Source organism: Mirounga leonina, unplaced genomic scaffold (genome assembly GCF_011800145.1).
Source record: "Mirounga leonina isolate KUSES-001 unplaced genomic scaffold, KU_Mleo_1.0 Mir_115, whole genome shotgun sequence".
NCBI lineage: Eukaryota > Metazoa > Chordata > Mammalia > Carnivora > Phocidae > Mirounga > Mirounga leonina.
Genome location: NW_023270268.1, coordinates 35,103,577 through 35,117,105, shown reverse-complemented (window position 1 = coordinate 35,117,105; position 13,529 = coordinate 35,103,577). Strand labels below are relative to the sequence as shown.

The 13,529-nt window shown below is 39.4% G+C and overlaps 1 protein-coding gene across 2 annotated transcripts in view; it reads left to right on the top strand.

Annotated features, from left to right (window-relative positions):
* The first annotated feature begins 473 nt into the window (after nt 1–473).
* The window catches only part of RBP2 (retinol binding protein 2), a 59,818-nt gene continuing 46,762 nt past the window's right edge, over nt 474–13,529 (top strand). Inside the window, exons 1-2 of one of the 2 annotated variants that reach the window (XM_034995817.1) lie at nt 1,163–1,201; nt 3,032–3,123. The gene's annotated coding sequence lies outside the window, so the exon portion shown is untranslated. Of the gene's footprint in view, nt 1,202–3,031; nt 3,124–13,529 lie in introns of both variants that reach the window. The other variant, XM_034995811.1, reaches the window with a different exon arrangement.

The following is a 13,529-nucleotide window of genomic DNA, read 5'->3' as shown; positions in this document are numbered from 1 at the left end:
TCCAAATTCACTTCATAGGAGACTAATCTTCCCAAAGAAGTACATGTGAAGTGGGAGGGTTGTTCCTTGCTGGGCGTAAGTCTGTAACCCTGGAAGCTGGCTTTTGGCTTCCGGGCGGCTCTCCGCGGCCTCAGCACCATCTCCTGTGTTTTGCAGAGGGCTTGCTCCTCAGTCGGCCGCGGCGCGCATCGTGGTGCTCGCTCGGCCTTCTGTGTGGGATTTTAGCACCTCTCACCTCCCGTGCAAAGCCACTGATGTGCGTTCCGTTTTTGGAACGTTCCGGCAAGCTCTGCCACCGACCTGACACGCGCATGCCGTTGTTACAGGATCTGAAAACGCTTCTCCGCGCTAACAACAGTGCCTGTCGACCTAACGGGGCACTAGCAGCCGACTCACTCACTGAATTTCCAAAGCATGACATCAGCACTGAGAGGCCCGCATGACATCAGCACTGAGAGGCCCGCAGGACTGACGAAGGATGGAGCTTACCTATTTACCAGCTCACCTGATGCCACTGAGCCATGAATAGCTCCGCTACACCTTGCAATTCCCTGGGCCAGCCAACTTGAAAAGGTTTATTATTATTATTATTATTATTATTATTATTATTATTATTATTATTATTTTACATTTTTCGAGCTGGAGGGTCACCCCATTTCAAAATACACTCTACCCGAATACACCTTATCCATATGTTTGCATTACATAACTTCAAATTTTCAAAAACCTAGGCTGGCCTGGTGCAGCTACTCAGGCCAGAAGTGCTGAGGCTGAGCCTCCAGCAATTGCAGGCCCTCCTTGAGGAGGGGCAGTGGGGTGAGGTGGCTGAGCTCCCAAGCTCTGGAGCCACGGAGCCTGGGATCAAGTCCCATCTGTGCTACTCCCTAGCTCTGTGTGGTTTAGGCAAGTCCTGCAACCTCTCTGTGCCTCCGTTTACTCATCCGCAAATCAGGGCTAACAGTTCGTCATAGACTTTTTGTGAGGATTAAATGAATCTAATCCATGCAAGCAACTTAGAACAGATACAGTAGTTCCTCTTATCCGCAGTTTCACTTTCTGAGGTTTCAGTTACCAGCATTCTTCCTCCTGACGAATCTGCAGCAGGTCAAGAGTAGCCTAACGCTACGTCCTGCTGCCTGCGCCACTCGCCTCACGTCATCTCCTCACATAGGCTTCTTATCGTCCCCCATCCTCACGAAGGGTGAGTACGTATAATACGGTATTTCGAGAGACCACATTCGTGTTACTTTTATTACAGTATTCTGTCATAGTTGTTATATTTTTAGTTATTGTTATTAACCCCTTACTGTGCCCAATTTGTAAATTAAACTTTATCCTAGGTATGTATGTGTAGGAAAATACATAGTTTGTATAGGTTTTGGTACTATCCGTGGTTTCAGGCATGCACTGGGGGTCTTGGAACGTATCCCCCACAGATAAGGGGGACTACTATATGTATTTTATTTACAAAGAGATTTGAATAGTGCCTGGCATCTAACAAGCCAATTTCTATGTGGGTTAAAAAAAAACACAGAGACCTGAGAGGCACCTCAGGGGTGGAATCAACATGACTTCGTTGCTGACACAGTGTGGTGTCTCTCTCTCTCTCTCTCTCTCTCTCTCTCTCTCTCACACACACACACACACACACACACACACACACACACACACACTACTGACTGGGATCCCGGAGTTTGCGATGTATAGACACGTGACCTGTCATCCCAGGACTGGCAGGAGGATGGACCTCAGACCCTAAACCCCCCAAGCCCCTGAAATGTCATTCTCTGGGCAGCCTCCAAAACCCTCCCACAAGAAAATCCTGACAAGGTGAACTCCCAAGGACCTCTCTGGAAGCCCTAATTTATAACCTCTGTCTCAATTAATTAGGACAGCACTATTGTTCTTTTCAGGTGCTCAACACTGCCCTACAAGTAAACTCCGCTTAGTTCCCCTAAAAGTCTCTTATTCATGCCAACACTGACAGGAGCAATCCCCCAGCCCTCCGCCACCTGCAGAGCTGAGTCTTTCCTAATCTCAGGTCCCAGGGGCTTCACCAATGCAGCCCCAGCCCCGCATCCGACCCTGAGCTGGGGACCTGCAGGATTGAGTCAGTGTAGGTGGTGGGGACCTGCTAATCACCCATGTCACTGGAAGAACTTTCCTCTCAGGGGGTGTGGGGACAAGGAAAGGAATGAATATCCCTTTGGGAAAAGAGGTTGATTCCCTCTGGGAGGGACACTTAGCCACGATGACCTCCCCCATTCTCTGCAATAATCAAAACCCTACCAATCCTTCAGAGACAAAGTTTGGGGCTCTCCTCTCTTCCCTCCCCAGCCCACAAAATCCCCCCTCCTTTGAGTGCTGAGCCTCTTAAAGGTGATCCTGGCCATTTCTTCTTAAGATGCCACCAAAAAAAAAGACCAGATCTAAATGAACAAGAGTTGTGGTTTATTTTAAATGGCTGCAGGTAACAAATAGGTTAGTACACAAAAATATGCAGTAGCAGGCAAAAAGATGCAGTGCTAGGTGAAGCACTTTAGGCTGGTCCGTTGTGTGGGAGGAATACCAGAGGGAAGAAATATCTTCAGACTGTTTGCTTCTAAAAGAAGAATCTGGAGGGAGCAATGCCTTCATCTGAAGAAGTGACCCCGGATCCTCCTGGACATCTCAGACACCATGACCAGTGGGGCAGGGAGAGTGTGGGGAACTGCCTGAGCCCACAGGGGCCCCTTAATTCCTGTCCTATAATATCTGCCCTCCTCATTCTGGTGTCCATGCCTCCTTTAGAAGCCTGTCCCCTGTGTCCTGGACACACCCTTTCTGTCTGAGCCAGGTCTGTCTCCTGAAGTGAACAGTGACAGTTCCTGCACTACACTATTGTTCTTCCCATTCTCACTGAAAAAATTCCTAGTTCCTCCCTTTCCAGCAAATTCTTATAAAATTCTCCAAGTCTGTCCTCCAAAAAGCCCTCCTTGACTGACTCTTTCCTAACTAATTCTGCTCAATTTTGTTTTGTTTGGTGCTGCAGTGATGTTGGAAGAGAGGGGTCAAGTCAGGTTGCACATTCCATGAGCTCATTCTTGTTGACTACATGGCTTCCATCAGACTTTCTCCAGCCAGGTAGGACCTGGTCACATGCCATTCTCCTTTTCTCCTCACTTCGCCCTGTGTTCTCTGAGTTACTGGGCTGTGTAAGTTAATTACTCCTCTGAACTTCACACACTGCAGTTATCAGCCCAACCTTGACCATGCTTTCATTTATGGCCCTTCTAAGGAGACCTCCAGTGTTAAGAAATCTTCCTGCCACGCAGCAATAGGTAAAGACCTTTGGCCCACCAAACAGGCCACCTCTGAGAGGGTGCTACTCCTCAGATGAGGTGGGCATTGCAACACCTATCTAGGATATCAAGATACTGCCTGGGTATGTCTTCAGAAAATTTCTGCTATTTTGCACTTTGGGACTCTCACCATTTTATAGCTCCTAATTATTAATCCTCAAGGTTGCTGCAATCACTACAGATTATTTTCCTAAGCCCTACCTATTCTTGAAAACTGAACTAAAGCCCGTACTGAAGTGAGACACCTTCCTTATCAGTCCTGGATGGCCACTCTCCTGACAGACACTGTGTCATTATTAAATTCCATTCTTTTTGTGGTACATTCACTCTCTTTTTTAAAAATATTTTTGATCAAACAGTAAATCAAAACTGAAGTAGCAAAATGGTTAGACATTGATGACAATAAAAAGACTACATGGGAGAAAACATTTGCAAATCATATATCTGGCAAAGGACTCACATACAAAATATGTAAAGAACTCTCCACTCAACAGTAAGAAAACAGCCCAGTTAGAAAATGAAGGAAAGACTTGAATAGACACTTCACCAGTAAAGACATAGGGTGGCAAATAAACACATTAAAAGATGTTCAGGATCGTTAGCCACTGGAAAATGCAAATTGAATCATAATGACTTACCTGCTCAAAAAACATGTTAATATATTTCTTAGAAGGGCTAAAATTAAAAATCTGATAATACCAAGTGTGGACAACCATCCAGAGATACTAGATCACTCACACATTTTTGGTGGAAATATATAATTATAAAGCCACTCTAGAAAAGAGTCTGGCAGTTTCTTAAAAAATTGAACATACACTTATCATACAACCCAGTAATCACACTCTTGGGTATTTTTCCCAGAGAAATGGAACCTTATATTCACACAAAAGCCTGTACATGAATGTTCTTAGCTGCTTCATTTCTAATAGCCAAAGACTAAAAAGAAAATCCCAATGACCTTCAACAGATGAAGGCTTAAACCATGGTGCATTCATACACTGGAATGCTAGTCAGCAACAAAAGGAACAAACTATTGATACTTAAAATAATTGGATGGATCTTAGGGCATTAAGCAAAGTGAAAAAAGCCAGCCTCAAAAGTTGCATATTATATGGTTCCATTTATATGGCATTATCTAAATGACAAAATTATAGAGATGGAGGACACATCAGTGGTTACCTGGAGTTAGGAAGGGGCAGGAGGATGTGACTACAAAGGAACAGCATAAGAGTGTTTTTGTGGAGACAGAACAGTTCCATATCTTGATTGTGATGGTGGTTATATGAATCTATACATGTGACTAAATATCATAGAACTATACACAAAGATATACAAAAAGTGAGAGCATGCAAAAAATGGTGAAAACCAAGTAATATTTTGTAGTCAATTATATGTATTGTGACAACCAATTTCCTGGTTTTGATAATGCTCTACAGTTATAGGAGATGTCACCAGTGGAAGAAGCTGGGTGATGGGCACTCAGGACCTCTCTGTACTATTTTTCCAACTTCTTTGTGAGTCTGTAATTATCTGGGTGATGGATATTGGGGAGGGTATGTGTTGTAATGAGCACTGGGTGTTGGATGCAACTAATGAATCATTGAACACTACATCAAAAACTAATGATGTACTATATGTTGGCTAATTGAACATAATAAAAAAATTAGAAACATTTTTTTAAATAACACTACATATAAAATCCTAAGGGTTATGATTAAAACCAGGCTCAGGGAAAAATTCATACCCTAAAATAATTAATAAATATATAAAATATAGTTAATATGTAAATTAATAATATTCAAAAAAGTAAAAATAATTAAATAATTTAAATATTGGAAAAAGAATAGCAAAATAAGAACAAAGATAGTAGGAAAAAGGACCTGATAAAGCAAAACCAGAAGTTAGTGCTATTGAAAATAGACAAATGGGGCACCTGGGTGGCTCAGTCGGTTAAGTGTCCAACTCTTGATATCGGCTCAGGTCATGATCTCAGGTTGTGAGATCAAGCCCCAAGTCAGGCTCCATGCTAAGAATGGAGGCTGCTCTATGTCCACAATAGCCAAACTGTGGAAAGAGCCAAGATATCCATCAACAGATGAATGGATAAAGAAGATGTGGTATATATATACAATGGAATATTATGCAGCCATCAAAAGGAATGAGATCTTGCCATTTGCAACAACGTGGATGGAACTGGAGGGTGTTATGCTGAGCGAAATAAGTCCATCAGAGAAAGACATGTATCATATGACCTCACTGATATGAGGAATTCTTAATCTCAGGAAACAAACTGAGGGTTGCTGGAGTTGGGGGTGGGGTGGGAGGGGTGGGGTGGCCGGGTGATAGACACTGGGGAGGGTATGTGCTATGGTGAGTGCTGTGAATTGTGTAAGACTGTTGAATCACAGATCTGTACCCCAGAAACAAATAATGCAATATACGTTAAGAAAAAAAAAAAAAGATGATAGCAGGAGGGGAAGAATGAAGGGGAAATCAGAGGGGGAGACGAACCATGAGAGACGATGGACTCTGAAAAACAAACTGAGGGTTCTAGAGGGGAGGGGGGTGGGAGGATGGGTAAGCCTGGTGATGTGTATTAAAGAGGGCACGTTCTGCATGGAGCACTGGGTGTTATGCACAAACAATGAATCATGGAACCCTACATCAAAAACTAATGATATACTGTATGGTGATTAACATAACAATAAAAAAAAAAGAATGGAGGCTGCTTAAGATTCTCTCTCACCCTTTCCCTCTGCCCCCTCCCAACCCCCCCCAAATAGCACACACACACACTCTCTCTCTCTCTCTCAGAAAAAAGAAAATAGGCACATAGAACAAATCTTTAAAAATAAAGTGTTGGATCTTTAAAAATTAAATACAGAAACTACCAGCTAAACAAATCAATAAAAAGTAAGAATTCATAAGTATACAAAATTAAAATTACAATGAAGAAATGGCTACTTATATAGAGGAAATAAAAGTATGATCATTTCTCCAAGAAATGGAAGATTTTCAAGTTAAATATAAGAAATCAAAACTGATCACAGAACAGAGATTTAGAGAGACCAATCACCTTGGTTGAAATTAAGGAAGTTGTCAAAGAATCATCCTTCCTCATAAAAGCACCAGGCCCAGATGATTTCATAAACAAATTTTATTAAATACTAAATACAAATACTAATACAAATAATACCCTTGTACTTTTTTTCTTTCAAGTTTTCATGGGGTTAGTATTTTGGTATGAATATATTTTTCTTTCTATTTTTGTATTCTCATTCCCTTTCCCCCATAAGCCACCATTTAAAAAAATATTTTATTTTTAAGTAATCTCTGTACCAAATGTGGGGCTCGTACTCATAATCCCAAGATCAAGAGTTGCATGTTTCACCAGCACCAGGCAGACACGCCCATAAACAACTATTTTAGTAAGTTTAATGTTAACATATTTTTGCAAGATGTGCATTCTTTTGTGGCACTATATTCTTAATTTTTGTAAATGGTATTATGTTATATTTCTCATTGTTTCCTACCATTTTTTTTTAAAGATTTTATTTATTTATTTGAGAGAGAGAGAATGAGAGAGAGCACATGAGAGGGGGGAGGGTCAGAGGGAGAAGCAGACTCCCTGCCAAGCAGGGAGCCCGATGCGGGACTCAATCCAGGGACTCCAGGATCATGACCTGAGCCGAAGGCAGTCGCTTAACCAACTGAGCCACCCAGGCGCCCTGTTTCCTACCATTTCTGATACTAACTTAAAAATAAAAGCATAGCAAAATAGACTTGGCTGGCTGACTTCTTAACAAGATACATTAGACTAAAAACCAATCAGTTATTGATAAAACATTAAAAGCATTTCTATTAGGGGCGCCTGAGTGGCTCAGTCAGTTAAGCAACAGACTCTTGATTTCGGTTCAGATCATGATCTCAGGGTCATGGGATTGGCCCCGAGTGGGGCTCTGAGCTCAGCATAGTCTGCATGAGATTCTTTCTCCCTCCCCTCTCCCTCTGCTCCTGCCCCTGCTCACACTCTCTCTTGCTCTCAAATAAATAAATAAATAAATAAATAAAATCTTTTTTTTTTTTTTTTTTTTTTTTTTAAACACTGTGGCATCCAGGTGGCTCAGTCGGTTAAGCGCCTGATTCCTGGTTTTGGCTCAGGTCATGATCTCATGGGTTGTGGGATCGAGCCCAGCATAGGGCTCCATGCTCACTGGGGAGTCTGCTTGAGGATTCTCTCCCTCTGTACCTCCTCCACTTACTCAAGCTCGATCTCTCTCTCTCTTTCTCTCTCTCTCTCTCTCTTAAATAAATAAATAAATCTTTTTTAAAAAGGGCATTTCTACTAAAGTCAAGAATAAGACATGGGGGCACCTGGGTGGCTCAGTCGTTAAGCGTCTGCCTTCGGCTCAGGTCAGGATCCCGGGGTCCTGGGATTAAGCCCTGCATCGGGCTCCCTGCTCTGCGGGAAGCCTGCTTCTCCCTCTCCCACTCCCCTGCTGTGTTCCCTCTCTTGCTGTGTCTCTCTCTGTCAAATAAATAAATAAATAAAATCTTTTAAGAATAAGACATGGATACCCATGAATATTCTTCCATAAGGATTAGCCATTGCCAACAATCCAAAAGGAATAAAAGTATAAAAATTAGAAACAAGGAAGAAAAACTATCATTATTTGTAGATGATATGATTGTATGCATGAAAATACAATAATACAAGCAAATCAAGTAAACTATTACAGATAATAAGAGAATTCAAAAGGGTAATTGGGTACAAAATTAATGCCCAAGTCAGTAGCTTTCCCATATACAAACAAAAAGCAACTAGAAAATATAATGGGAGAAAATATTCCATTTACAATAATAATGACAGACAAAATATTTAGAAATAATTAACCAAAAAAATGAAATATAGACAAAAACTTTAAACTCAGTCTTAATATAAAATAAGATTTGGATTAATGGAAACCCCTACTCTCTTTTTGTATAGGAGAACTCAACATTATAAAAATGTCCATTCCGGGGCACCTGAGTGGCTCAGTTGTTAAGCATCTGCCTTCGGCTCAGGTCATAATCCTAGGGTCCTGGGATGGAGCCCCACATTGGGCTCCCTGCTCCGCGGGAGGCCTGCTTCTCCCTCTCCCACTCCCCCTGCTTGTGTTCCCTCTCTCATTGTGTCTCTCTCTGTCAAATAATTAAAATCTTAAAAAAAAAAAATGTCCGTTCCTTGGCTAAAATTAACAAGTCAGGAAATGACAGATGTTGGCGAGGATGCTGAGAAAGGGGAACTCTCCTATACTGTTGGTGGGAATGCAAGCTGGTGCAGCCACTCTGGAAAACAGTATGGAGGTTCCTCAAAAAGTTGAAAATAGAGCTACCATATGACCCAGCAATTGCACGACTGGGTATTTACCCCAAAGATACAAATATAGTGATCCGAAGGGGCACCTGCACCCCAATGTTTATAGAAGCAATGTCCACAATAGCCAAACTATGGAAAGAGCCTAGATGTCCATCAACAGATGAATGGAAGATGTGGTATATATATACAATGGAATATTATGCAGCCATCAAAAAATTGAAATCTTTCCATTTGCAATGACATGGATGGAACTAGAGGGTATTATGCTAAGTGAAATAAGTCAATCAGAGAAAGACATCATATGATCTCACTGATATGAGGAATTTGAGAAACAAGACAGAGGATCATAAGGGAAGGGAGGGAAAAATGAAACAAGACAAAACCAGAGAGACAAACCATAAGAGACTCTTAATCTCAGGAAACGAACTGAGGGTTGCTGGAGTGGTGGGGGGGTGGGAGGGATGGGGTGGCTGAGTGATGGACTTTGGGGAGGGTATGTGCTATGTTGAGCCCTGTGAATTGTGTAAGACTGATGAATCACAGACCTGTACCCCTGAAACAAATAATACATTATATGTTAATAAAAAAAGAAAAAAAATGTCCATTCTTCCTAAGTTAATATGTAAATTGAATGTGAACATTTTCCCATTTTCATAACAAAGTAGAATTTTAAATTAGTGGGCAAATTATTTATGGTGCTAGAATAATCAGTGACACATTTGGGAAAATAATTAAGCTAAATCAAAAAGTTTATAGGCTTAAAAGTGAAAGTGTAAAGGTTTTAGAAGTAAAATACATGAGGTTTTCTTTTTATTTTTTAAATCAATCTTAGGGTAGGGAAGACCTCTCTATGACATAAACCTTAGAACCAATGAAGGAAAAGTTTGATAACTTTAAGTACCTATAAATTAGAATTCCTACACAGAACTTTCAGTTTAAAAGTGTGGATTAAATACAGAAATTTATCATGCTCTTTCCTAAAATTTCACTACAATGACAATAAAAAATGTTAGAGGATAATTTTTTTTAAAGATGATAAAATCATGACCTTCATACAAACGTAAAATAAATGCTTGGCAAACATTTAATTTATTAATTAATGAAAGAATTACTGAGATATTACAACTCTTACAAAGGAGGATTTGACTTAGAGATTTATATCCCCATCTAACAAAATCTACTTGCATTGCCATGATCAGGTGTCATTTGCATAGCTATAGACTGGAAACATTTGCATTATTATCAGTTCTACAAGTTAACTTTTATCTCACAGGGTTGGAAAATAGCCTAGTCAGAAACAATCAACAAAACTGAAAGGAAACCTATGGAATGGGAGAAGATATTTGCAAATGACATATCCAATAAAGGGTTAGTATCCAAAATGTATGAAGAATTTGTACAACTCAACACCAAAAAACTAAATAATCCAATTAAAAAATGGGCAGAAGACATGAACTGACATTTCTCCAAAGAAGACATCCAGATGGCCAACAAACACATGAAAAGATGTTCATCATCACAAACCATCAGGGAAATGCAAATCAAAACTACGATGTCACCTCGCACGTGTCAGAAGGGCTAGAATCAACAACACAAAAAACAACAGGTGTTTGTAAGGACGTGGAGAAAAGGGAACCCTCATGCACTGTTGGTGGGAATGTAAATTGGTGCGGCCACTGTGGAAAATAGTATGAAGTTTCCTCAAAAAGTTAAAAATAGAACCACCCTATGATCCAGTAATCACACTACTGGGTATTTACCCCAAAAATACAAAAACACTAATTCAAAGGGATACATGCACCCCTATGTTTATTGCAGCATTATTTGCAATAGCCAAATTATGGAAGCAGCCCAACTGTCCTTTGGTAGATGAATGGGTAAAGAAGATGTGATAGATGATAGATAGATAGATAAATAGATAGATAGATAGATAGATAGATAGATAGATAGATAGATAGATAGATAATAGATAGATGATAGATAGATAGATAGATGATAGATAGATAGATAATAGATGATAGATAGATAGATAGATAGATAGATAGATAGATAGATAGATAGATGATAGATAGATGATAGATAGATGATAGATATTTATGGAGAGAGCTAGGGAGTATAATGCTTAGCAAAATCAGTCAGTCAGAGAAAGACAAATACCCATATGATCTCACTCATATGTGGGATTTAGGAAACAAAACAAATGAGCAAAGGAAAAAAAACAGGGAGAGACAAACCAAGAAACAGAATCTTAACTATAGAGAACAATCTGAGGTTACCAGAGGGAAGCTGGATGGTGGATGGAGGAAATAGGTGATAGGGATTAAAGAGTGCATTTGTTGTGATGAAAAAAATAAAATGAAATGAAGTGAACAACAACAAATAAGAACAAAAAATAGTTTTTATTTTGCTCTAATACTTGCTGAAGTCTCTCCTATAAGCTACAGTCTAAAATCTGTGTTTTTAACAAAGAAAGTCTCAGAGCCTTGTAGAAAGATGTACTTCCAAATATTGACCTTTCAAAGAATTAACTCTTGCATAGAGGCATCTGAGGGGGAATCACTTAGGCAACTTTCAGACCACATCAGTAGACTAAGTCAGTATTTCCAGAATGCTTTTTAGTTGAGAAACAGATGGCTTCATGAGACTATAAATTTAAGATATGGAATGGAACAAGAATTAATTATATAGAACTGAATGAACTGATGAGAAAAATTTTATTGTGGTTGTTTGGAATATTGCTGATGTTGTTTTAATGCACTATTTTCCAGATATATAAGGAAGATCTTTCTATTTCTTCTTATGCTCTAAATGACCCATGGCAATTTGGTAGACTCTGCTTTTATAAACTAAAATGAAACAGTTAAAAGTGATATCTAATTCTATGAATTCCTAGAATTCAGAAATTCTGAGTTTCTTTTTCATATAGTTATTTGCATAGGTTTAATAATAATCTATCTTCCTTTCTACCGAACTTAATTAAACAAATTGACCAAACAACCAAGGCCTTTGGCTATGTCGTTTGCTATATCTTCTCCCATTCCATAGGTTGCCTTTCAGTTTTGTTGTGTCCTTTGCTATGCAGAAGCTTTTTATTTTGATGAAGTCCCAAGAGTTTATTTTTGCTTTTGTTTCCCTTGCCTCAGGAGAAATATCTAAAAGAATGCTGCTGGGGCCAATGTCAGAGAAACTACTGCACATGTTCTCTTCTAGGATTTTTATGGTTTCCTGTCTCACATTTAGGTCTTTCATCAATTTTGAATTTATTTTTGTGTATGGTGTAAGAAAGTGGTCCAGTTTCAGTTCTTCCACATGTTGCTGTCCAGTTTTCCCAATGCCATTTGTTGAAGAGACTGTCTTTTTCCCATGGGATATTCTTTCCTGCTTCGTTGAAGGTTAATAGACCATGCAATTGTGATTTTATTTCTGGGTTTTCTGTTCTATTGATCTATGTGTCTATTGTTATTCCAGTACCATACAGTTTTTAATTGCTACTGCTTTGTAACATAACTTGAAGTCTGGAATTGTGATACGTCCAGCATTGCTTTTCTTTTTCAAGATTGCTTTGGTTCTTCAGGGTCTTTTGTGGTTCCATACAAATTTTAGGATTGTTTGTTCTAGTTCTGTGAAAAACACTGTCAGAATTTTTTTTTTTTTAAGGAGAGCAGCCATTTCTTTTTTCTTTTTTTTAAATTTTATTATGTTATGTTAATCACCATACATTACATCATTAATTTTTGATGTAGGGTTCCATGATTCATTGTTTGCGTATAACACCCAGTGCTCCATTCAGTATGTGCCCTCTTTAATATCCTTCACCAGCCTAACCCATCCCCCCACCCCCCTCCCCTCTAGAAGCCTCAGTTTCTCTGAGTCCATAGTCTCTCATGGTTCGTCTCCCCCTCCAATTTCCCCCCCTTCATTTTTCCCTTCCTGCTATCTTCTTCTTCTTTTTTTTTTAACATATGATGTATTATTTGTTTCAGAGGTACAGGTCTGTGATTCAACAGTCTTACACAATTCACAGCGCTCACTATAGCACATACCTTCCCCAATGTCTATCACCCAGCCACCCCATCCCTCCCACCCCCCACCACTCCAGCAAACTGTTGGTATTTTGATAGGGATTGAATTAGATCTGTAGATTGTTTTGGTAGCATAGACATTTTAACGATACTTGTTCTTCCAACCCACAAGCAAGGAATGTCTCTCCATTTCTTTGTGTCATCTTGAATTTCTTTCATCAGTGTTTTATAGTTTTCAGAGTACAGGTCTTTCACTTCTTTGGTTAAGTTTATTCCTAGATATTTTGTTATTTTCAGTACATTTGTAAATGGAATTGTTTTCCTCATTTCTCTTTCTGCTGCTTTATTATTAGTGCATAGAAATGCAACAGATCCTATATATTGATTTTGTATCATGCAAATTTACTGAATTCATTTATCAGTTCTAGTAGTTTTTTGGTAGAATCTTTAGGGTTTTCTATAGATCGTATCATATCATCTGCATATAGTGGGTGTTTTACTTATTCTTTGCCGATTTTGATGGCTTTTATTTCTTTATGTTGTCTGATTGCTGTGGCTCAGACCTCCACTGTTACGTTGAATAAAAGTAGTGAGAGTGGATGTCTCGTCTTGTTCCTGACCTTAGGGGAAAAGTTCTTGGTTTTTCACCACTGAGTATGATGTTGCCTGTGAGTTATTCACATATGGCCTTTATTAAATTGAGATATGTTCCCTCTTAGACCTACTTTGCTGAGGATTTTTTTATCATGAATGGATGTGGTACTTTGTCAAATGTTTTTTCTGCATCTATTGAGTTGATCATATGGT